Source organism: Amblyomma americanum, chromosome 1 (genome assembly GCF_052857255.1).
Source record: "Amblyomma americanum isolate KBUSLIRL-KWMA chromosome 1, ASM5285725v1, whole genome shotgun sequence".
In the NCBI taxonomy this organism is placed as follows: Eukaryota; Metazoa; Arthropoda; class Arachnida; order Ixodida; family Ixodidae; genus Amblyomma; species Amblyomma americanum.
Window position 1 is genome coordinate 146,589,020 of NC_135497.1, and position 23,281 is coordinate 146,612,300.

General features: G+C 50.4%; 1 long non-coding RNA gene across 1 annotated transcript in view; it reads left to right on the top strand.

The window, feature by feature from the left end:
- The first annotated feature begins 6,418 nt into the window (after positions 1-6,418).
- The window catches only part of LOC144113847 (uncharacterized), a 48,503-nt gene continuing 31,640 nt past the window's right edge, over positions 6,419-23,281 (top strand). Inside the window, exons 1-3 of the long non-coding RNA XR_013310889.1 lie at positions 6,419-6,662; positions 15,063-15,117; positions 16,201-16,279. This is a non-coding gene — a long non-coding RNA (uncharacterized LOC144113847). The remainder of the gene's footprint in view (positions 6,663-15,062; positions 15,118-16,200; positions 16,280-23,281) is intronic.

The window sequence follows — 23,281 nt, forward strand, 5'->3', positions numbered from 1 at the left end:
CGACAACCGGAAGTTGCAAAATAAACGTCAGCGGATGACGTATTCATGGGCGGGGCACAGTCCCAGAGCTGTCTTCTTTATTTTTTTCTGGTGCTCCTCGTGTACGAGTTGAGGGGGGAGAGGAGGAGCGTAATTTTTAATCGTCTATATCTTCGTTGTTATTGATGCTAGCTTAAAAATTCTTGCGTTGGGGTGACGAGTGATGAAATGCCTATCTCTCGTCTGCTTTACGTAATCTCAATTAATTTATTGCATCGTCCCTTTAACTCGCTTCAAGAAACCGTACAGCTCGCAACACACGAAGAAGTGAACGGGCGCCTCCCCTTCCTCGACGTCCTCATCCAGCGAACGACAAACGGTACCGTGACGAGTGTATATAGAAGGCCCACCAATTCTCTTTCGGTGCACCCAATAGGACAAAAGCGGTCAGTAGCCTCGACGCTTTTTAATGGGGCATTCAAGCTATGTGCTCAAGCCCAGGAAAAAGGACCCCGGAAATCAGCCGCCTAAAGAAGGGCCTCGCAGAAAATGGCTACCCGCGCCAAGTGCTCAAGAACGACGCGCTGCAGCCCCTCAAGGCGACGCTAGAAGAACACAAAAGAAGCAGCGCGCGGCCATCCCCTATGTGCATGGTGCAAGCGAAACATTATCCAGGATATTAGCTGACTACGACGTCCAACTGGCCCACGTGCCTTCTAGCAAGCTCATAAACGACCTGGTACGTGTGAAAGACTTACTAGAGAGGACAAGCTACCCAGGCGTCGTTTACAAAATTTCTTGCAAGGAATGCAACGTAACTTATGTAAGCGAGACAGGGGATTTCGGAAGGCGGTTCAAAGAACATCAGCGCTATGTCAAGAAGGGAAAAGTGGCTTCCAACGCCATAGCAGAACACCATCAAAACAGGGGCCACTTGACTGTCTGGTATTCCGCACGCATACTTGAAAAAGAAAAAATTCTTATCTACGCGCCTGCTCAAGGAGACCCTTCACATTCAGTTGACAAGCGAAGCGATAAACAGCACGCGGGGCTATCTACCCGAGATATACATACGCGCTCTGTTCGCCACTTTTTTTCTTCATAAGCAACGGCCGATCTGTTTCTGTCTCATTGCGAACAAGGCGCCCGTAGCGGTGCCAAAACGTCAATGTTTTACGTTCATTTCACTTTGGCGAGTATTTGTTTCTTGACATGCAGAATTTTATTCGCCAGGCGGGCTTTTTTTTGGTGGGGAGGGGGGGGGGGGGGGGGGGGGGGGGGGTAACGTCCCAAGGCAACCTTGGCTATGGGGGACGCCGTAGTGAAGGGCTCCTGAAATTTCGACCACTTGGGGTTCTTTAACGTGCACTGACATCGCACAGACGGGTTTCCGTCGAACCCCGAACTAAATATATAGTCTTTATGTCTACACCTCCCCCCCCGCCCCCCCCCCCACCGAACGTAGCAGCTGAATTCCCCCCCCCCCCAAAAAAAAAAATGTAACATTCTCCACGTTCCACGCAATCCATAGACAAGCAGAGGGAAAACAAGACGGTCATATCCCCGTACCTTGCGTCGAAATACTTAACAGATATCTTGGGCCCTGGCTACAAGGTATCAAAAATATTGGCAGCGGCGATTTGTTGCTTCAACTGCGCGACAACATCCAGTACTCGAAACTCGCTAACATTGTGTCCGTATAGAGGACACGCCTGTCTCCGTCACATCCCACCTATCTCTGAACACAGACCGAGGCGTACTCTCTGAAACTGACCTTGTCCACCTAACTGAAGCCGGAATACTTCAAGTGCTGACCGACCGAAATGTCATTGATGCTCACCATATCAAAATCCCCGAGGACAACAAAGAAAGACACAATAACAACTGGTCTTCACATTTAACACCAGCACATTGCCTGAGACCATCGAAGTTGGATACTTGAAAGTTAACGTCAGACACTACATACCCAAACGCCGCAGACGTTTCAGCTGCCAGAGGTTTGGCCACGGCTCACAGTTGCCGAGGCCGCAAAACTTGCGCGAAATGTGCTTCCAAGTCATCACCCTGCTGTGGAACGTGACGCTGAGCCACGCTTCGCAAACTATCACGCTGCATACTCCAGGGCGTGTCCGTCCTGGAAGAAGGAAAAATTGGAGGGTATGACGTGACAGCGTCAATGGATTAGTGCCAATATATCCAGAAGATCATTCTCTACCTTACATTCATAGATCCCTGGGAGTATTCATGACCCTCCTGGCGCCGTGAGGCAGCGTTGCGATGCGCCACCGCTCTGCGATGACAGGTGCTGCGATGGCAATGTAGCGATGGCAATGCAGGTAGTTGCTTACAAAACAATTCCACTGTGCTCCATGTGTCTTGAACAGCACTGCAAAGTAACACGCTGTAAGTTAGAGAAGCTTTTAGAGCAGTTATACAGAGCCATACCTGGTAGTTGGAGAATTCAACGCCCCCTCTTGTTTTTCGTGCAGTGAGAAAACCGGTGCTAAAGGTGAAATAATAGAAGATTTTATTCTGCCAAGTAAGCCTGCGTGTTGAACTCTGGTAAAGCTACATACTGCTCCCTAACCTCGGGGAGAATGAGCCAGGAAAACGCCGGGGGTCCGATAGAGTGTGCGCCTAATGTGCATGTATCGCTCCATAGTACGCTCTTCCTTAGACTATGGATGCGTAGTGTATGGGTCTGCGAAGTCATCATACCTTGAAAACCAATACGAAACCCAGGTTTGCGCCTTTTAACTGGTGAATACAGAAGATCCCCCGTAAATAGTCTTTACGTAGAAACAAGTCAACCGCCCCTAACAGACAGGAGAACAATGCTTACCTGTGCATACGTACTGAAAATAAGGTCCCTACCGAAACATCTATGTTACCCCATAGTTACTAAGTGTGCATCCAGAACACCATTTAACAACAAACCACAGGCAGTAAGAACACTCCTCCTCCGCTTTGAAGAAAAATGCCAAGAAATAAACATACCGGACGCGCTTCCCGGTGTTGCCCGGTGACCCGATCAGTTGCCACCTTGGTACACTTTTCTTGGTGTCGGCGATTCTACACACATTCACAAAAAGCAAACCCCACAGGAACATATTCAACTGGAGTTTTTTGCAGGAAGTGAAAAATACGAGATGCGCGCAGATTTCTGCAAAGATGGTTCTAAAACAGTACTCTACGTTGGGAGTGCGATAATGCAAGGGAAGTGGGAGAGAGTAGTCAGGCTGCTTGGAAAAAAAAAAAGCGCAAAAGACGATGGACGTAGAATGAATAGACACCACAAGCGCTGATGCTGTGCCAACTAGCTCAAATGTGAGTATTACTCTAGTCAGGCTGCCTCAGTGCGCTGCTTCAATTCTCACAGCGGAATGTTACGCCATTGCTGTAGCTATAGAAAAAAAAATAATTAAGCAAAACACTGATAACAGTGTTATCTACCGTGACTGAATCCTTCAGCGTAATTACAGCACTGAACTCCAGAAATGCAGTTCAACCCATAATAGGAGACCTAAAACATAATGTAACGAAAGCTGATGCACAAGGAGGTACAATAAAGTTACGCTGGGTTGCTCGTCACGTGGGAATCAGCGGGAACGAGAACGCTGATGCATGTGTCACGCGGGCCCGTAATGAAAAAGTAAACACACTTCATAAGGACCGCACGAACTTTGTACAAAATAAATGGAGAGAAAGATGGCAGGCTTCATGGGACAACGAAGTTAACAACAAGCTGCATTTCGCAAAGCCCGTCCTAAGTGAATGGAGGACGTGTAGGCACCAGAAACGTTCTACAGAAGTAATTTTATGTCGTCTCCGCATTGGACACGCACACCTTACACACAACTTACCACTGACAAAACAAGAGCAGCCTGCTTTTGAAAAATGTGGAGATGAACATAACAGTTAATCACATTTTATTCTCATGCACGAAAGTAAAGAAAAAAACTGAGAAAAAGTACTTTAGTCAATTTTGTAATGAGCGCGTTCCCTTTGACCCAAAGCTTCCCTTAGGTGATAATGCAATTGTTAACATGTCTTATGTTTCCAGCTTTTTAAAAGAAGCAGGCTTTCTTGAGCAACTGTAAATTTTGACCCACTGCTGCGCTTTACTGTATGATACACCTCAGCCACATTCTCATTCCTGAGAGGAAGGCTGGCGTCTTTATTTGATTTGTTAGCAGCCTCCAGATTCTTGCCCATCCAAGGATGATCGCTGAGATTTCCCGACATTCTTTAAAGCTAGTACTATTAGCCATTTATAAAATTTCTTCCTTTTCTCATAACTATAGGCAGCACAGGCCCTCTACACCACCGCTGTCGCTCACATTTTCATAAAATTCCGGAGGAAACAAATTTTTTATACCTTGACCTTGGCGCATGGTAGCCTTATAGGCATGCTTTGCGCCGCTAAACCCAACGTAACGCAATACAATTAGCCCTCGTCACCTCCAGCCTGAATAACGCACAACCCACCCCCACCCCACAGTTTTTTCGCTGTTCGGGCTAGGGTTGTCGAGGGTTAAAATTCCAGAGAAATACATCGATAAATTCGGGCAATTCCTTATTCGCGACTTCAAAGTTAGCCTGTCTGTAGTCCCGCACAGTTTTAGCTTTTCTTTAACCCTCCGTGTGGTACGTGAGCAAAATCACCAAGATCACGCTAGCTAATAAACAAAGAAAACCTTCCAATACATTGGCAGGAGCTACAAGGCGAACACTACGGGGCACTGCACGCGGATTAGACGCCTGCAACGCGGTCGCCAGGCTGCAGCCGCCTGCGTTACGTATGCACTACAACAGGCGCCACTACAAAACGCAAAAAAAAAAAGATAAATGGAGCGTCTTACTGCCGCCTGACTTCCGTGGGGCGTCTCGAGATAAGTGTGGCTGGTATATTTTGAGCTGCACGCGATAAGCAAGGTTTGGGCACGCACCACCAACTTCCTGCCCTTTCAGGGAGCCTTAAGAATATAGTTCCCAGAGACGTGAAATTGCGTGGCGTTTGCGTTTCAGATATCTGGCGTCTAAAAAAAGGAGTGAAAAATGGCAGGCCACGCTAGAAATACGACGTTGAAAGTGTGGTAATCTTTATAGTAAAGAAAATTTAAGAGTAACCTTGAATCGACCAATTAAGCGATTAAACGTCGGCATTTATGACTTCCCGTTACTGTGAATTTTGTCCCTACAAATTGGATTTCGCCATTTGATATTATTTTACGGTTATTTTAGTTTATTATACGAACAATTAGTTATTTAGAAACACGAAAACACTCCTTGCTGCACTATTGTTGTCGCTAAGAATTTTGCGTAGGTGTTGTTCTCGCAAAATGAAGGAAGTGCTTCCTTAAACCTCGGTTCATTCTTTGAAATGGCCGTGTATATGAAAAAAAAAAAAAAAAACTCCCGAGAATCCGGCAGCTTGCGCGCCAGTGCGCACCATGGCAACAGCCGGCTCTGGGCGCGAAGCTGCCGCATGCGTCGTTCGATGGCGGAGGAGGAGGAGGGGGAGGCGAGGAGGAGATGCGAAGATTGCCCGTAAAGGTTGCGCAGCGTCGCCGGCGAAATGTTTGAGGAGAAGTTGATTTTTGTAGGGCCTGTTGCCGCTGAGCGCTTTTTAAATTGAAATTAGGAAAAAGAATGAACCGGAAAACGAAACCTAATTTCAAAGTACACTAAATTCGCTTCGTCTTTGCGAAATTCCTGGACGCCTACCTGGCAGCATGGTACTTCTTTCGCGCTCCACACTGACATTCTGCACACAGACTCGGAATAAAATGAGTAAAGTTGAAAGAAGAGAGCTCCACGCTGTGATTGCCATTTCACGCATCATTTGCGAAGTCAAGGACGCAAGAGCTGCACAATGAATACCTAACGTTAGAAAAAGAGCAACGTCTGATGTGAGCTTCGTGACTTGCCAACAAAAAGCGCTCCCGTTCCAGGTGCACGTACTGGCAGATTATTAACCCCAACAGTCCTCGAATTACACTTTAATCCTCTGGAATGGGGCTTCTATGCGAGAAATATTAAAGCCGCGCACCTTTTCTTAGTTTCTGCGCTGTTTCGTCTCTCATATTTCACTCGTTTTAATTACCGTCGTCACCTGCGGGACAAACAGCGGTGACCAAGGCCGGGTCAGACCACCACTCTGCGGCGGCTTCAACAGAAACGTCAACATCGGAAGCAGCGGAACCGAGGGGGCAACCTGAGATCGATGGAGCGAGCCTTGCCGCCGCATCCCACCGAACTGAGCAGCCGGGTCAAGTTCAAGTTTCAACCTGTTCGGAGCTATCTTTACACGCTGCTCCTGGGAGAAACCAATCGATGACGCACGAGCCGCCGCTCCTTCCCTGAATCCCCAGGAGTGGAAGGGAGGGAACACTGCGTGGAAGCGACAGAGCAGAGGGAAGAAGCGGATGGAGAGCGAGCCAGCGAGCCGAGCGGATTTGTCACCGCGCCGCTAGCGCCGCTGCGTGGTGCGGCGGTCCGCGGAGTCAACCGCCTGGACTGTCGCCCGCGGCTGATAAGCGAGGGCGCCGTTGAGGTTTCCAATGGCCGCGCCGTGCCGTATTTCAAAGGCGCATCGGCGGGGGAACGTTCCTGACGCTTCGCCGCCGTGCAACTGGCCCGCAACTGGGAGACCGTCTGTCAACAGCCACTGACAACGCTTGGTAAGTGCCCTTCTCTGCTTGGTCGGCTCGCGCTGACGTGCGCCCTTGCCGGAGCGCCGAGCGCACTGCTGCAGACTCGCAGCAGCGCGCGCGACAGCGGTGTCGTGCACGGCTATCGCAGCGCCGGCGTGCTCGTTGATGGATTTTTTTTTTTTTTCACTGAAGGCAAGTTGGTTTTGCTGGTCGCAACGAGTGAGGGAAAGAAAATGCATGTGAAAAGTAACGATGTAAGGGCGCTTGTTTCTTTTTTTTTTTCCTGCTGCAAATAACATTTCTTTATATACTTACCTCACCTGTATGCAGTTAAGCTCAGACGCAACGTGAAAAGGACGTGTCGAAGACAAGTTTATCGCTGTTTATTGCGCGCACTGTTGCGGCTGTTCCCATGAAAACAAAGGGCAACGGCAGTGAGACAGCAATGCCGTGTGATTGCCGTTGGCGTGCCAACCCTGCAGCAGACGACAGCAACCGCAGATTGCAGCGCCCGAGCGTTCCGGTCGCACAGACGTTGAGCTGGCGAGAGCGAAAGAACGCCTGCGCAACGTAGAAAAACTATCCGGCTTTTTTTGGGTGTTTAGTTATCGTTGAGCGCGATAAACCAGTGGTGAAGGGTTGAAATGTATCCGGTTTCCCGGAGCGAGACTGTCGCGCTAGCAGACGGCGCAGTTGGCGGTTTACTCCCTGTGGGGGGCGCCGTTGTAGACAGCAAAGTAGGGGATCTTGGGGCACGGGCCCGGGGCTCCGTTAGGCATATGAAAACGTATGCGATATATTTAGAATCGCCGTGCGCGGACCTCTGGGCTGTGCGCATTGCACACATCTGCCGTTTTGCATTTTCGCCTTCTTTCTTTTTTTTTTTTAATGAACTGTGTCGTGTTTGTTCCGTCAGTGCCCTCAAATGCATGGGGTGCGAATTCTTGCTCCGCGTGCGCCCTCCGCGGGATTGCGTTCGTAGTACAACCTTCTGCAGCCGTTTTTTTTTTTTTGCTCGTCGCTCTCAACGCACGTGCGGCGTGAAAACGCGTTGAACGCTTTGCCGTGCTCCTTTCCCATTCTTCTCCGCGCGAAACTCCTCTGAATCCCCCGGGCAAAGCCAGATCTAGTGGGTGCTGGCCAAGCAGGACGGTTATTTCGCTGAGGAAGGTGCAAGCACCGGCCTCGAAACGGAGAGCTCCGACTGTGGTGGTGGTGGTGGTGGTGGTTTTATTAAAAATAATAGTAAAAAGGAAGGAAAAGATTTTTGCTAGCCCCGGAGTTGCGATCCTGTGTCGACTGCGCCAGTTGAGTTTCCCCTTCCGGTGGCGATGAGAGGAAACTACTTGATGATGAAATCGGGGTTTCTTGATGACCCGGTGGTTCTACTCGCAAACATTCACATTACTCAAGGAAAGGAGAAGGTTAACTATTTATTTACAACATAGGTAATAAAACGAGAAGAAACAAAGCAAGGAGAAAACTATTTACATGACTAAATCGTGGATCAGACGAATTCAGCCCCCGCTCAACCCAGAGCGCTTGGTTTTAAACGCTCTGTCTCCGCCCTTAGCGGGGACAGCAACCAATAAGATAACAAACGACCCATCTCGCCAATCAGTGGTTAGGGAAATGAAAATAAGGATTTCCGCCAACTAATCACATATTGGGGAAAGAGTGCTGATTAAACATTTGGGAAAGGAGATGAGGTTGCAATCAAATAGACAAACAGCACATACGCGACAACCCTCTCCCACGGCCCAGCCGTTACCCCTTTCCTATCTCTTTCGCACACGCGACAAAACGATCCCTAAAGTGTTTACTGAATACACCGCACGAGACGAACACAGTCGTTACGGGAATAGTGGGTTTCCGGTCACTCGGCTAATACTCAGCCGTATCTCGTGCGCCCCCGAAACCTCGGCAACCCCTTAACAACCACATGTCGACAGCTGTACATGGTTAGCGTTTTTCCCGGCGGGTCATCCCCGTGACGGCGCGGCGTAAACGAGGACGTCCGCCGCACGAAGGGGAGGCAGGGACGGTACGGGCCCCTTTGTTGGGGACTTCCGACCCCACTGGAGCGGCCTTCCTTGCGAACACAAGACCAACGAGTTCGCGGAAAGGTCAGCGAACTCCACACCCGGCATCTGCCATCGATACTGAAGCACCTGAGCTGGGGCAGCGGAATTAAAGGACAGCAGGCAGAATGAAGAAATGAAATGAAAGAAGTGAGGGGACAGGAAGAGAGGAACCGACTGTTGTCCCGAATCCACAAATACTCCAACATTAAATTAGCTTTCCTAAGCGATTTGTGGATCTGGTACATTACATATGCGTTACGCTGTGGTGCTGCGCCAGGGGCATGGTGGCCAGGGGTGATACGCCACTGGGGCCTTTTTGTGGGCATTCATACTGGCATGTGCACCATGTCTTCCTGGTTACGTGAGCTGAAATTTTTAGTTCAGATTGAAAAGAAGTGGACGTGAGCATGACATGCAGTGCGCACAACTGATTGCCGGCGGCCCACTATGTGAACGAGGGAATGCTTAGAGATGGAAAACATATAGTCGGGGGCGGCCGAGAGTCGGGTGGAGTGACGACGTTGAGTAGTCTGACAGAATAACGTGGCCGTGGTTTGCGGCAAGCAGGAGTAGCCTCATGCCTGTAAGCTTCGTCGCTTTTGAGCCAAGTACCTAGTCTAGGCACCTGAGTGTGGCATATCACGGTGGGTTTCGTCTGTTGGCGATGTGCCTGGCGCACTCAGCGGATAACATTTCGATAGATTGCGCGGTGGGAAGTGAACGCTACAAACGTTAGCTATACTACCGTACTTTTCGGAATTGATCGAAATGAAAAAAGTCACCTTACGTAATTCTGTTAGTTTAAATTTGCGAGTTTCATTAAATGGCTTTAATACTTCGAAGTAAGCTGACCTTGGTCGGGAAGCAAGTGACCCCTCAAAAATCTGATTTTCATGGTATAGTTGCAGGTGTAAGGACTTTATACTTTTTTAACGCTCGCTCTGCAGAAAATCCGGTGGCGGCGTCGGTGTTGTAAGCGAAAAATCCCCGGAGAAGCAGTCTATAGGTGAGCCACTTAGGTCACATGACCATGTGGCGTGTCACAACCAGCCCACCGGATTGTAAGCAAACTGACCGCCGTGGAAGTTGGCAGTGAAATGAATGGCCGCTAGAGGTTACTCGGGTAGAGCAACCTGGATCGCACAAGCCCCACCGGTGGCAGCACCTTCCATCGCAGGGCAGTGGCGCATCACAACTGCGCCAGGAGTGGTATGAGGACTCCCCAGGGACCTGTGAAAGTCGAGGATGAGCAATTCCGCATATATGGCCATTAACCCATTAAAGCTGTCGCGTCATAGCCTTAAAGCGGAGCTTAACTGTGCCTTCCAATTTCTTTTCGTAAGCTACAGGAAGAGTTGTCGTGCAACATCCGCTAAGAACTATACAGCTGCTGGCATTCTCCGTGGTAGCAGTTGCATAGCGAGACATTTGGCGAAATCCGTCTATTGAAGGGAATGGGCTCAAACCGGTCCCGATTACGGGGGATGCCGATGATTGTAATGAGCGCATTAAGCCCTGTTTTTTACAGCCACAATAGCTGCATTGGGTACTTCGCTGGGAGTCGCTGGGTGCTAGCGGCGACCACCAATGGAGCCCGTGCAGCTTGTTTGTGCCTCCACGGCGAAGAAAATCGCCTGCTAACTCTGCAGTTCATCGCACTTCGCAGCCCAGTGTGCATTGCAAGTACCGCGTCTAAAACGGCTTACGAAGCGCCAAGCTTTTTTTTTTTGTTTCGTTTCTGAACACACTTGCTACTGGCTGCTTCTTCTCTGTTACGCGAAGCGCATTTTTGCACAACGCAGAATGCTCTCCCCTCGCCACCTCCCGCACAAACCGGTTTCTCTCCTGCAGTAGTAGTAGTAGTAGTAGTAGTAGTAGTAGTAGTAGTAGTAGTAGTAGTTGTTGTTGTTGTTGTAGTAGCAGTAGTAGTTGTAGTAGGGGTAGTAGTATTAGTAGTAGTAGTAGTAGTAGTAGTAGTAGTTGTTGTTGTTGTTGTTGTTGTTGTTGTTGTTGTAGCAGTAGTAGTAGTATTAGTAGTAGTAGTAGTAGTTGTTGTTGTTGTTGTTGTTGTAGCAGTAGTAGTTGTAGTAGTAGAGTAGTGGTAGCTGTAGTAGTAGTAGTAGTAATAGTAGTAGTAGTAGTAGTAGTAGTAGTAGTTGTTGTTGTAGTAGTAGTAGTAGTAACAGTAGTAGTAGTAGTAGAGTAGTGGTAGCTGTAGTAGTAGTAGCAGTAGTAGTAGTAGTTGTAGTAGTAGTATTAGTAGTAGTAGTAGTAGTAGTAACAGTAGTAGTAGTAGTAGAGTAGTGGTAGCTGTAGTAGTAGTAGCAGTAGTAGTAGTAGTTGTAGTAGTAGTATTAGTAGTAGTAGTAGTAGTAGTTGTTGTTGTTGTAGTAGCAGTAGTAGTTGTAGTAGTAGTAGTAGTAGTAGTTGTTGTTGTATTAGTAGTAGTAGTAGTAGTAGTAGTAGTAGTAATAGTAGTAGTAGTAATAGTAGTAGTAGTAGAGTAGTGGTAACTGTAGTAGTAGTATAGTAGTAGTAGCAGTAGTAGTAGTAGTAGTAGTAGTTGGTCGAGGAGCTATTTTTCCCGTTCCGCAGCTGTCAACGGGACGTCGGCGCCGTTCATGCTGTGTCGCTGCGTAAGTTTCCCGCTAGGGCGAGCGGGGCATTATGGGACGTTGCATCAACTCGGCTGCGATGTGTTGAAACGAATCCTAAATAAGATGAAAGAAGAGATTAGAATATTTAACGGGCGTAAGCGAATTCCACGCGTATGTCATACGCACCATTCCGAAGAAAAAAGCGCGAGCGCACAGCTGAAATTTGTGTCACTATACTCCTTCAAGCCAGGATTTCTTTTTAGTTTTTCGCGACTGAACGTCGCAGCGTCCCAACAAAGCGAATCTGGGCCGCCCGCTGAATTGCAAACAAGCCAAAAGAGCACGAAATAATGCAGAAGAATTTCCTCTTGTCTGCGCAAAGGAACACCGACCCTGCAGATGCTTGGGTTGGTTTATGGGGGTTTACCGTCCCAAAGCGACTCAGGCTATGAGGGACGCCGTAGTGGAGGGCTCCGGAAATTTCGACCACCTGGGGTTCTTTAACGTGCACTGACATCGCACAGTACACGGGCCTCTAGAATTTCGCCTTCATCGCCCTGCAGGTCCAGAGTGCAAGCATGAACACAAGTCACGGCGACGGCTGCCGTCGTTGTTATATAATGTGTTCGTGCGTGCTTGCTTGTTTGCGAAATGTTCCACCACACGAGCAAATGGAGTGAGTAAGCGACGCGCATGCGGCCGGCCTATACGCTTTTGAGTCTCAGGGCGTCCCGACCCGTTCAGTTTCACCAATCCCGCCGCGCACCACCGGCTTGCACCTCACTCGCCTCACACACGAGTGTCCAGTGTTATTTCGCGCGGGAACAAAATAGCCTCTTTTGCAAGCGTATGCAAGTTACACTTGAGCAGCGCACCTGTTGCTTGTCCGTCTTCGATGCTTGTCTCAAGCCAAGGTTGAGCGAAGGGCCCTCCAAATTTTTCCTTATTCATCTTTCGCAACGTCTGCGTCCAACGCTAACGACGGAGCCCCCAAGTACTCATGTCGTATCCCACAGCACGGGCAATGAGTGGCAATGCACGGCCGACGAATCGAGACTGCTGCTTCGCCGGATGTGCGTTTAATCGAGGCACCATTCGCTCCTAATGTCTTTACATGGTTTCATTAGTTTACTCGTAAAGCGGGATATGTGAGGCAAAAAAATTAGCAGATCGGAACGTATCCTTGCCTGTCCCCGTCCCGTGTTTTAAGGGGGGGGGGGGGACATTCGTCACTCCTTATCTGTGCTTGCTGGCCCTGCAACTCATCGTCGTCACGAGCCAGGTTACGTCTACTGCCGTACTAAGACCTCTCCTGTGACGGCCTATTCCAGCAGATCCAGCGATACAATCTGTCCCATTCCCTCCAAAATGGCATCAACCTCTCCGCATCCCATCTGATAGTTAGCACTCTTCTACGAATGTTATATTTTGCTAAGTTACTTTATTATGAAAACGCCAGAGGGCTAAGCCGGTGTTTAGTAAGAAGAGCAAGGCGGGGCACAGGTGACTGAGGCGGCGCAGCTTTGACCTGACACCGTTAGCAATTAATCTCTATAGATCAAAAGCTGAATTATTCTCGACAGATCAAAAGTTGAATTATTCTCGATAGATCAAAAGCTGATGAGAGCGATACGAACGTTTGACATTGCGTCTCATCTCAAGACAATGTGATGCATGGCTCCAGCTTTGTAATGGAAATGTTGGGTACATGTGAGATACGGTTTCCTATTGTGCCCCTTCTGGTAGCAGTTGGGAGCATTTCGTGCGTCAGTCTTCACGTTTTTAAGCTAAATAATAAATAGCAATAGTAAATGCACTGTTAACAAGGCGTCGCCCAATATTTGATCATTTGCGCCGCATTTCGTGCTTCGTTTCAGGAACACTTGGAGGAACGCGCGCACAAAGCATTTAATGTGCAGCTGTCCGGTGTGCGTGGCACTTGCAGCTGTGTGACGCATATTCTGAACGGACAGTATACCAGTAGCGTTGAAGCATTAAATTATACTTGATAAAATATTCTCCTTGAGCCTGCGGCCGGCGAAAATGGCATGGAGAGAGAGACATAGCTCCATTTGAACGGCAACCATCCTATAGATGCAGGGCCAGTAGTAGCTGAAGGTCCAGATCGCAGGAGCTGTTGCGCCATTCCACCCTCTGAGGACAGGATTAGGGAGAAAAGGGAAGGAAAACGTATACGAAACTCTCCTCGAGCCATGTTTATGTTGTGGTCGCTGCACTGTTCTACTCGCCTGAGCGGTGACCTTCCCCCGGGGAGACATCGGACCCTTTGGACAACTAAAAACCACCATGCATTCTGTATTTACAAACAATATTTACTGCGGTCGCACGAGCAAACGAGGAAAAAAAGAGGCGTAACATGTCGACACTATATGCGGTGAACACCCTTATATGGACCATAAACTTCCGAGTTTCAGCGCTTCATGGGAAAAGTGATTTCGTTCATATGCGTGCAGCACGCGCGGTCCTTGCGCGGTCTCCATAGGGGCGATTGCATTGAAGCGCCGCTAGCGACTTTCAAACTCGCACCGAGAAGTGGATTTTATTATTTAATCAATTTTCTCTTTTTGTTGGAGAAGTATAAATCTCTCGCCTCTTCACCGGTGGAGAAGAGAAGGGGTAGTTCTGACCTTCCGACACGAAGCCGAAAAACATACAAAAAAAAACGCGGCATAGCGAATGAAGGGAACAGTTTCATTCAGCTCTCTCGCCGGCCAGCCTGAGGGTGCCGCCCGTGCAAGCACGAACACACAAGTCATCGAAGTGTCTCGCTTGGCCGCGAGTTACGTTTCGAGCCATAAAAACGTTGTCTGGCGAATGCCCTGCAGGCGCGCGCGCGTACGCGGGAGGGACGGAGGGAGTGGGGGAGGTTGCGTGGAGGGGGAAAGGGCCGCAGCTGTAGAACTTGAAACTAAACGTATACACGCGTTGCCGCCGAACAGAGAACGGCGTCGTCGCGCCGTTTTTATTATGCCGACGAGCGCACTTGCCGGGGGCAGCTCGCGGAAACCAGAGACTGCGCTCTGTGGTTACTTCCCATTGTGTTATTTTAGCTGTTCACAGCAACGACAACAAAAAAAAAAACTTCTTTTGCGGCTCCCTTTTTTCCTCCTGCAATCTGTTTGTGCTCCAGAAACGGTAGTCATAAAGGCGAGGATTGCGAGGCTTTTCATTGTCTGCCAGCCCTCGGGTATTGCATTCCCCCGTTACGGCAGAACCTCCAACCATTCGGGTCACCTGCCGCGTCAGAAGAGCACTAAATCCTCAGAGTACTGCTTTAGTGAGCGTGCGAGCAGATATGGTCATCGTAAGGAGAGTCTCAGTTGTTTGGTGAGCCGGGACAGAGGCTTTCGAAGTGGTTCACTCATTTGCGCAGTTTTCGATAACCGCTTGAAGAAAGTAGTGTCCGTGCGCCCGTAAATGGCCAGCACACTAATAACACCCCGGCCGATCTTATTTTGACAATTATTTGTGATGCCGTTGTGGCTTAACCTACATTTCCGTGCCTATTGCAGCATACTTCGCGAACATCGAATGATGTAAAAGTCATTTTCTGCCTTCCGTGCGTTCAATTAAACCACGTCAAACCACGCGTGCTTGGAAATGAATGCGCATCAGCAAATATATGCAGTGTTTTCAGAACGCAGTGATTTTCGGTCGGTGGGAAAACTATATCTCATTACTCTTTTTTCATTCATTCATTCTCTTTTTTTATCTTTTTTCGACAGATACCTGGCACAAGATACTCCACGCTGTCGAAAGGTACCCGTCCAGCCCTGCATGGTGAGTGTCGTGAGCGGACTCTGTTGTCGAGCCCCGTCAAAGTGTACCCGCGAATATGCCGCGCGCGTGCCTGCTGAACGTTCCCCAGGCCGGGGAAGGCTAAGGTGGGCGAGTGGCCTGATTTGCAGTATGCGCACTTCGTTTCTTCCCCGACGTGCAACGTTCGGGAAAAGCTAGGGGTTCTTTACTCATTGCATGTATTTGTCCCCGACACTTCCGGTCAGCATTGGCGCTTCTCTTCCTGCGACAAGCAGTTGGCTCGAAAGCATGGTCACCCTGTAAACTTTATTCTGGGTATGACGTCAGTGACAAGGCATAGAAAGGGCGCAGGTTTTCCTTGTCCCATCGACCAACTTCATCCGCAGTAGCCGGACGCACTCGGGTGTGAGCAACCTCCCCGGTGACATGCGATTCGGGGCTTATTGGCTGCGAAGGGGACGCCCCCCACAAAAATCACCTTCGCTATTTCCCGCAGCCGTGCAGTATATGATTCAGCGCAAGCGGCCGGCTCACCAATGGTCGTTGTGCAGTCGATAGCGATGCCTAATTCGTTTAGCCGCGTCCCCTGCATTTCCCCTAACTGGACATTATTATGCTGTCGTGAAATGCGGGCATCATGATGACTGGTTCCAACGCGGACGAGGTGCATGTCTTTCGTCCTGCACATAGGGCTGTAGAAAACTCATTTCTCCTCCTTGATGTCACATATCCCGGGAAGCTGCTTCACAGAATACGTTCGCTCACTGCCTCTTTTTCAGTTTATATTAGAGCCCTTCGGGGACCAAAGTTTCCGTGACGAAGCCTGCATGAGGATTTTGCGACTGTGCGTGCTCACGCGAAAAACAACGTATGGCTTCACTTTGGGCAAAACTGGGCCAGGTCAGATATAACTTCGCGAACTGTGAGAGAGTTGGGCCGAGACGAGAGGCTCGTTAGTGGTGTGTGGTGTGTGTGTGTGCATTCTAAATAGTTTAGTCCCTCGCAGTTGTGTTTCTGTTTCCTTATTTGGGGCAGGGCGGATTCTCTTTACTTTTATCCCCGGAACACGGAATTAAATGCGTGCATTTTTCTCTCTCGCCACAGCAGTTGAATTTCGACATCCGGCGCGCCGAATTATGGACGCACGCCATGATTGGGCCGGCCGCCTCTGACGACGACACCAGTGAGGGCTTCTTTTTCTTTCCTGTCGTGTTTTGTGTGTTTTTTATTGCATATAATTCAAACTGCTCCCTAAAAAGGAGTGATCCATGCCACATTCTTGTTTTATCGTGCTGTCACTGTTGGTAAAGAGAGAGAGAGAGAGAAAAAACCTTATTTCAACGCAATATTAAGCGTCGAGGATACCTTGGGCCAGTACCGCCAAAGCCAACTGGTCGGTCAGCGGGTCCGAGGCTAGCCAAGCCGGCCACAAGCGTATAGAAAATGACAACGGGGCAGGAGAAAAGGAAGTGTTCTGAATTAGCATAGGGTCCAGGACAATTCGGGCAAGCGGGGGAGTGTCGGACACGGTAGAGATAAGAACGGGCTAAGTGTATTTTTAACGGGATAAGTGTAGTATAAAAACGGGATAAGTGTATTTAGGTGCATGCGTCGAAGAATGCCTAGCTGCGTTGAGGGAGATATTTGTCCGGAACAGGAAGTGTACGAAGAGTTTCTCTAATGTTGTCATAGTGAAGATTTGTTTTATGCAGTGGAGAGTAGTGTTCCACGTGGGTGGATAAGGCCAGGGAATCCCAGGCGTCCGGTGTTCGCGGGCGAGGCGACGCATCACCTCATTGCCTGGGATTCCAGCGTCACCGGGAATTCACCTCAGTGTGACCGTGGGGGAACGTAGTTTGGTGAGAGCTGTTTGCAGGTCATCCCACAGTTGTGCAGGAATCCGACCCGTATGAATTAACCGTGTAGCCTGCATGCACTGAATCGGTATCCTGGAGGATTAGGGGGTGCTAGGAAGAGGTCCCGAAAACTGTTGATTATCGGAGGGTCTCTAGTATGGCTGTCCAAGGGGGATCAGCGTAAGGTCCAAGGGTGTGTGTCACTACATGGTTGCCAGTCGCAACTGAATAAGCAGCTGCTCCAACGTAAGTTCGTGATGCGTCTGTGTATACGATCGTCGGGTCAATAGGATGAACGCGATTGGTAACGCGAGCAGAACGTCTGCCTGGGTAGGCATCGGCTGAATGGGGGCGACTCGGAGGTTATCTGGGAGCGGGGAGGGAAGGGTAATGATCGATAGGGAGGTCAATAGGTTAGAGATCTACTTGTAGTATCTAGTGTCTCTGTATTGTGCTAGAAAAACGCCCCATTTGCCTGGCACGATGTTGTTGTATGAGGTCTCCCAGGGGCAAGAACAGCTAGCCCCGTAGAGTATAGGCGCTCAGAGAGACGTATGTACGGAACGTTACGTGCGGTCTTGTACAGTGTGTGAAGCGCAACCTCAATCTTATCGACGTCTTTGATGACATGTTAGAGTGAGATATGACACCCTATATAAAGCACTTTGCTAAAGGCTAATGCATGGACTAACTGCCTGACTTGACCCTCGCGTGCTTATTGACAATGCGGCCGACTAGATGCGTAAGCCGATGGCAAACTTTAACGACTGTAGTGCCATTGGCCTGATTAGATGACTCGTGGATGGGAAGTCCAAGAATCCGGCAGGACGATACGCGAGGGATGGGGTGATTCGCCACTCTGAGAGTGATGAGATGGTTGTGTTGGCGTTTATGTCGGCTTTCTGCAATGAGTAGCAATTCGGATTTGTCAGGTGCGGCAGACAGGCCTACTGTGTCGAGATAACTAGTGAACGCATCGACACCTTGCTGTAAGGTGTCCTCCACTGTCCCGGGAGATCCAGATGTACACCAAAGAGTAAGGTCTATAGAATGTGTGTTTGAGGTTTGGGACAGATGCCAGAATGCGAGGTAGGGGAGCCATTCCGAGCATAAAATTAGTGGGTGAAAGAATTGCGCCTTGTGGGGTACCACGCGTGAGGTGGAAAAGATCGGGGATAGAATCGGGGAGACGGAACCTGGCCGTGCGGTCACGCAGAAAAGCCGTGAGGTATAGCCGTACGCTTTTGGCCCGCAGCCGGTAGTGGCAAGGATGTTTAGGAGAGGATCGTGGGCATGGTTGTCAAATGCCTCACGCCCATCAAGGGTTGCTATGGCTTGGATCTGGGATGAGGGAGGGGGTTCAAAGCCATGTGTGAGGAGGGTCCTCAGAGGGCGCACCCTTTCGGAAGCCAATTTGTTGAGGGGTAAAGAGGTCTGTGGCTTCAAGATGGACCTCAAGCCGATTGAGAGCCATCCGTTCCATTGTCTTCCCCAGGCATGAGGCTAGAGAGATAGGGTGGAGATTTTGAAGGGCGGCTTTTTTGCCTGGCTTCGGTAATAGGGTTATAATGGACTGTTTCCAAGATGCAAGGAGGGTGCCGTCTTCCCAGTGGAAGTTTATAATTTTCAGAAAGTGTTTTTTGCCCTGGTCTTTGAGTTACGAATGAGCCAATAGGTAATCCGGTCCTCACCTGGGGCCGACTTCCGCCTTAGTTGTAGCGCCCACTCGAGGTCCCAGAGGGTAAACGGCTCATCGAGTTCTGCATTTGAAGAGCCCATGTAGGGAGGACGCATACGAGGCAGGGGAGGAGGAGTGTGAATATCTCGAAGCTGGGTCGTTAAGGCATCCGCACCTAGCAGGGATTGGTGTTTATTCACAGTAGGAACAGGAGTCGGTTGAGGCCCAAGGAACTCAGTTCTCTAAGCAGGTGACAGGTTCTTTTTTTTATTCAGCGTGCCTTCAACAGTGTTACAAATTTTGTTTTTTGGCGAGAGAAGCGCAGTGTTCTTTGACCTGTTGTGTCCATTTGGTGACGCTATCGGCAAGGTGAGTATTGTGTGACTGGTTGCGAAGGGTGCGCAAGAGTCGTTTCCGCCTCTTCCAGATACGGACGAGGTGAGGGTCAGGGTTGTCTGGTGGGGCTAAAGTGGCGCTCGCCTGCGTAGCTTGTTGGTGGGCTTGTTTGAGTGCTTTTGTGCAGTTGCGAAAATCCCCATTCGCATGAAAGGTGTCAGCAAATAGCGGGTAAGGTTTGAAAGTTTGTGGGGAAAACTGTGCGTTTACTACGCATGCGGACGCAGCTAGGGGCAGTGATACGAATAACGTAATGGCCAGTCAGCAGTTTTTCATCAGCACCCTACCTGGTGACATCTCGCTTTGACACTTCTCACAATTCAAAAGTTAGCTCGTCGCAAAGCCTCAGTCGCTCGCAGTCAGCGAAGGTTTAGTTCATAAATCCACATAAGCGAAAACGCGCTTTGGTGATTGTGGAGGAGCCGAGAGGCTCGCTGAGTGCGCAAGCAAGCAAGGCAGTGATAATAATGAGCCCAGAAAACGGGACGCTGAGCGGGCTTATTGAAAAGGCAGGATGCGAAAATAAAAAGAAAAAGTTGATGTTGCTTTTAGGTTGGCAAGATCAGTTCGCTTTAGGCAAACCTGGCATGGCACTGGGAAGAAAGTGGCCTTATCCGGGAGCTCCACGCGGAGGGAGCGACGTCGACCGCCGTTCCTTGTAGCGCATGCCGAAATGCCGGCGTGCTCCGGCGTCCTTGGCAGTCGCTCCACCGCAGCGGGACCGTCCATGCACTGTAGTGTGCAGCATCCTTCTCAGCCGCTAGGCTACATCGCGGCGAGCGGCGCGCGTACGATGGCCACAATTTGCCCACCGTGTCACTACGGGACAGACGCGACTCGAAAGAAGAGTTTCGCCCGAACGGCTGCAGTTTCTAGCTGGTGATGTATAGTAACTGTTAGAGGAAGCTCCTTCGCCGTGCACCTAGGCACCACAGTCACCACTACGCTCATTAGCATAGTGCTGAGTTAGTGGTTCGCGAATACCCGAGTACGGGGTGCTGCAAAACTTAGCGACTTGTAATGAACTGAACACCTCCAACCAAAAATTTTAATTTTAACCCAACGTTTCGAAGCCGACTCGGCTCCTTCATCAGGGGTGACTGAGGGCAGTAGCTAGCGTCTTTTAAGAATAGAGGGGAGGAGGGGGTCAAAGGAACGACAGCTGTGATGCGAAAGGCGTGGGGGAGGGGGAGGGGGTTAAGGCTGTTTTTTGGTTGGAGATGTTCAGTTTATTACAAGTCTTCAAACCCAACCATACATGCAAATCTGTCAAAATGTTTAGTTTACAAAACTTAGCCAGTGGTGTGGACGGGGCTCGCGACGCAAGCAGAGAGCGTGCAATCTCCTCCTGGCGCCAGCGAGACTGCATCCGCGTCGAGGGGCTTCCTGCGCCGCCGTCGCCACCGACGTGCGCCAGCCCGCGGAAGCCTCGAACGGGCTCCTGTCTGCGGCATTGTGTCGTCTTTGTTTAGTTTTTCTCAACTTTTGCCCCCCCCCCCCCCCGTGCCTTTTTCTTTCTTTTTTTAATCTTCCGCGATGGAAACAATGTAACGTGTGCCTGAACCCGAGCCATAAGAATACTTCTTTTGTGATCGTCCTTTTACCCTGCCTTCGTTGTGCGCCTGGTTTATTTGGCACTGCGAGCTTTGACGCAGCTAATTGATGGCGAGAACAAAGGGCCGCGCTTCGGTCGACCTCTTTGTTCCGTGCGAGCGACATTTGACGCCTACAAGCGGTAGGAAACGTGCCCTTCTGCCCTACACGTTGGCTAAAAGAGCGCTCACACGTGCGCTGGTGGATGGCGAAACGGCGCCCGGACAGGGCGAGCTGAAGGGACGCTAAGCTTGTTGCTACATCCGGGCTGCTTTCCGAGAGCGCCATGTGGCGACTCACGTTACTGCGTGCCGTGACTCGTGGGGGGGTGGGGGGTAAGCGTGTTATATTCGCGCCCAGAAAGTATTGCAGGCCGCCACTCTTCGAGTTCCGCATGGATGCCGCAGCAGCACAGAGAAGCATCCCCCCTCCTGCAGCTGCGCGCGCACCCGGCTAGCCGAGGGGCGTGCACGTGCGCGGGGCTGCTGCTGTTTACCCAACACGCGAAACTGCAGCCTGGCCCGCGCAGAGCGTCCTGTCACTTGTTCTTCCGAGCGGGCGGCTCGTCAGCCGGCGACGCGACGGCGCACAAACAGGCCTGGACGTTATCTGCGTGACCTCCCGCTGCCGAGTCTCGTGCGGGCTGCCGCAGCACGCGCGGCCGTCTCGCGATAACTCGGTGTTCACGCGCTGCCTGCGTTTATCTCTCCGGCTACTAGTTATGCGTGGCCGAGGTACACCGACGCGTTCGGTTGGGCCCGTTCGGAGATCGGCCAGGGGCACGACACCTTTCGACACGTTCGATTGTGCGCGCACACCTGGCCAAACAGAGCAGCCTGTGCTCAAGCGACGGCTCCTCGGATGTGGCGGGGCTTCGCTGAGTTCGGACTGGACAGCAGCACGGCTGTCGCGGGTGGTTTGTGTTGCCCTTCGCATTTCGTGCACTCCTTTTATCATGCCTCTGTAGTCACTGTGACTTACCACGTCTACCACTGAGTCGACCATCACAGCCAAAATGCACGGTGTTTAGCCCATTAACCGGCACCGTCCAGCCGATCATTTAATTGGTCAGATGGAAGTGCACTGTTTTTGAGTGATGGCTTCTCATTGGTGGCCTATTGGTTCGTATTCAAGCGCTGTGGCGGAACGGGAGAGGGCAGCTTACGGCATCCATACATCTTCGACATGTAGACAGCTAGGCCCTGGCTTCGGAGTGCTCTTTCAGGAAGAGCTGTTATCATCGCTGAGAAATTGGTGCTATAAGTGGAGCAGATCTAAACGCGAAGCTCGGTAAACAACCACATAACATTTTCAGAGTGAACGCTAGCAGAAAGCAGAGTGTATTTCGACTGAGTGATTTATATGGTGACTGCAGTCCGGAGAGCAGAAAGGCTGCGAAAATAGTCTCTAAACAAAACTCATTTTTTGGGCTGACTCGCGCCCACAATGGACTGAATCACTCGGCGGCGGCGTAGCAACAAGCGGGCTCGGCGGTCGTCCAACAGAATGGCCGCCGCTCTCGGCCGTGCTCAAATTAAGGCTGATAGCGAACATTCCATATAAAGCGTGCAAGGTTACTAGAACATTCTGGAACAATGTAGAATCAGCTCTGCCTGGATGCAACCAATCGAGAAAAATCTGGTCGCGTATTGCATCGCGAGCAAAGCGTAAAGCGGCGTGCCGGGAGCTTTGAAGGATGAACAAACAAACACTGCAAAAATTCGCGGCAATATTCTTCAGAGGAAGATAGGAAAAAACTTGGACGAAATAGCGAGCCCTACACGAAATCATCTCTACATCTGGGACGAGACGTCAACTGTACGCGACGCATTAAATTGCTTATGAATGCTGACAGCCGAGATCCCCCTGAAACTCGCGGCGCACGTGTGTACTGACTGGCCTGCTGTGCATGCACTCAGCTGAGTGCTCAATGGGAGTGCAGCAAGATGTGCGAGCAAATAAAAAAATCAACAAATACAGACAGCCGCGTTAAATTGTCTACTGTTTAGTCGAAGAGTTAATCGATCAGTTCCACAGCCCTGCTTCGTACCCGGCACTCGAGACTGGCTGCGAGTAGCCTGCTCGCTAGACGCCCATAAACACTCGCGAAAAGGTCTCTGAGCCGTACACCTGAATGCGGACGTCATCAATCAGCAGTCTTTCATGCGAGATGTGACTCCGCGAATAAATGCGCTGCTCCGTCATTGGCACCTGCGTTTGTATGCACGCCGAGATGTACAGTAAACGGCGTCCGCTGTACACGCATCGGGAAGGTCTCAGCTTCGTCGGTGCGCAATGGCGGCCCGTAGATGCTGTGGCGTCGAAGAGGCTGCGAGTCGGAGGCGTCATGCGTCGGCTGAATCACTCCGCCGTCGCGAGTCACAAGCCCGGAAGAGAAGACGCCGATCGGGCGTCGGCCTCGCTGCCTTGGGCGCGCCTACGCTAGCTGCAACCGCGATAGACGAGCGCATCCTGCTGTCGTGGTTTCAATCCCGACCTCGGTAGTGTATATCTAGCCTCAACCAGTGCAGATTGAGGCGGAGCGTTCTTGACACGCCCCCTTACGGTGCTTCCGGTTTGTCCGCCGTTGTTCCTTTGGCTGCAAGGCTGTCTGCCATGCTCCACCATTAGACGCTGCGTTGTACTGGCGAGCTCGGTTTCC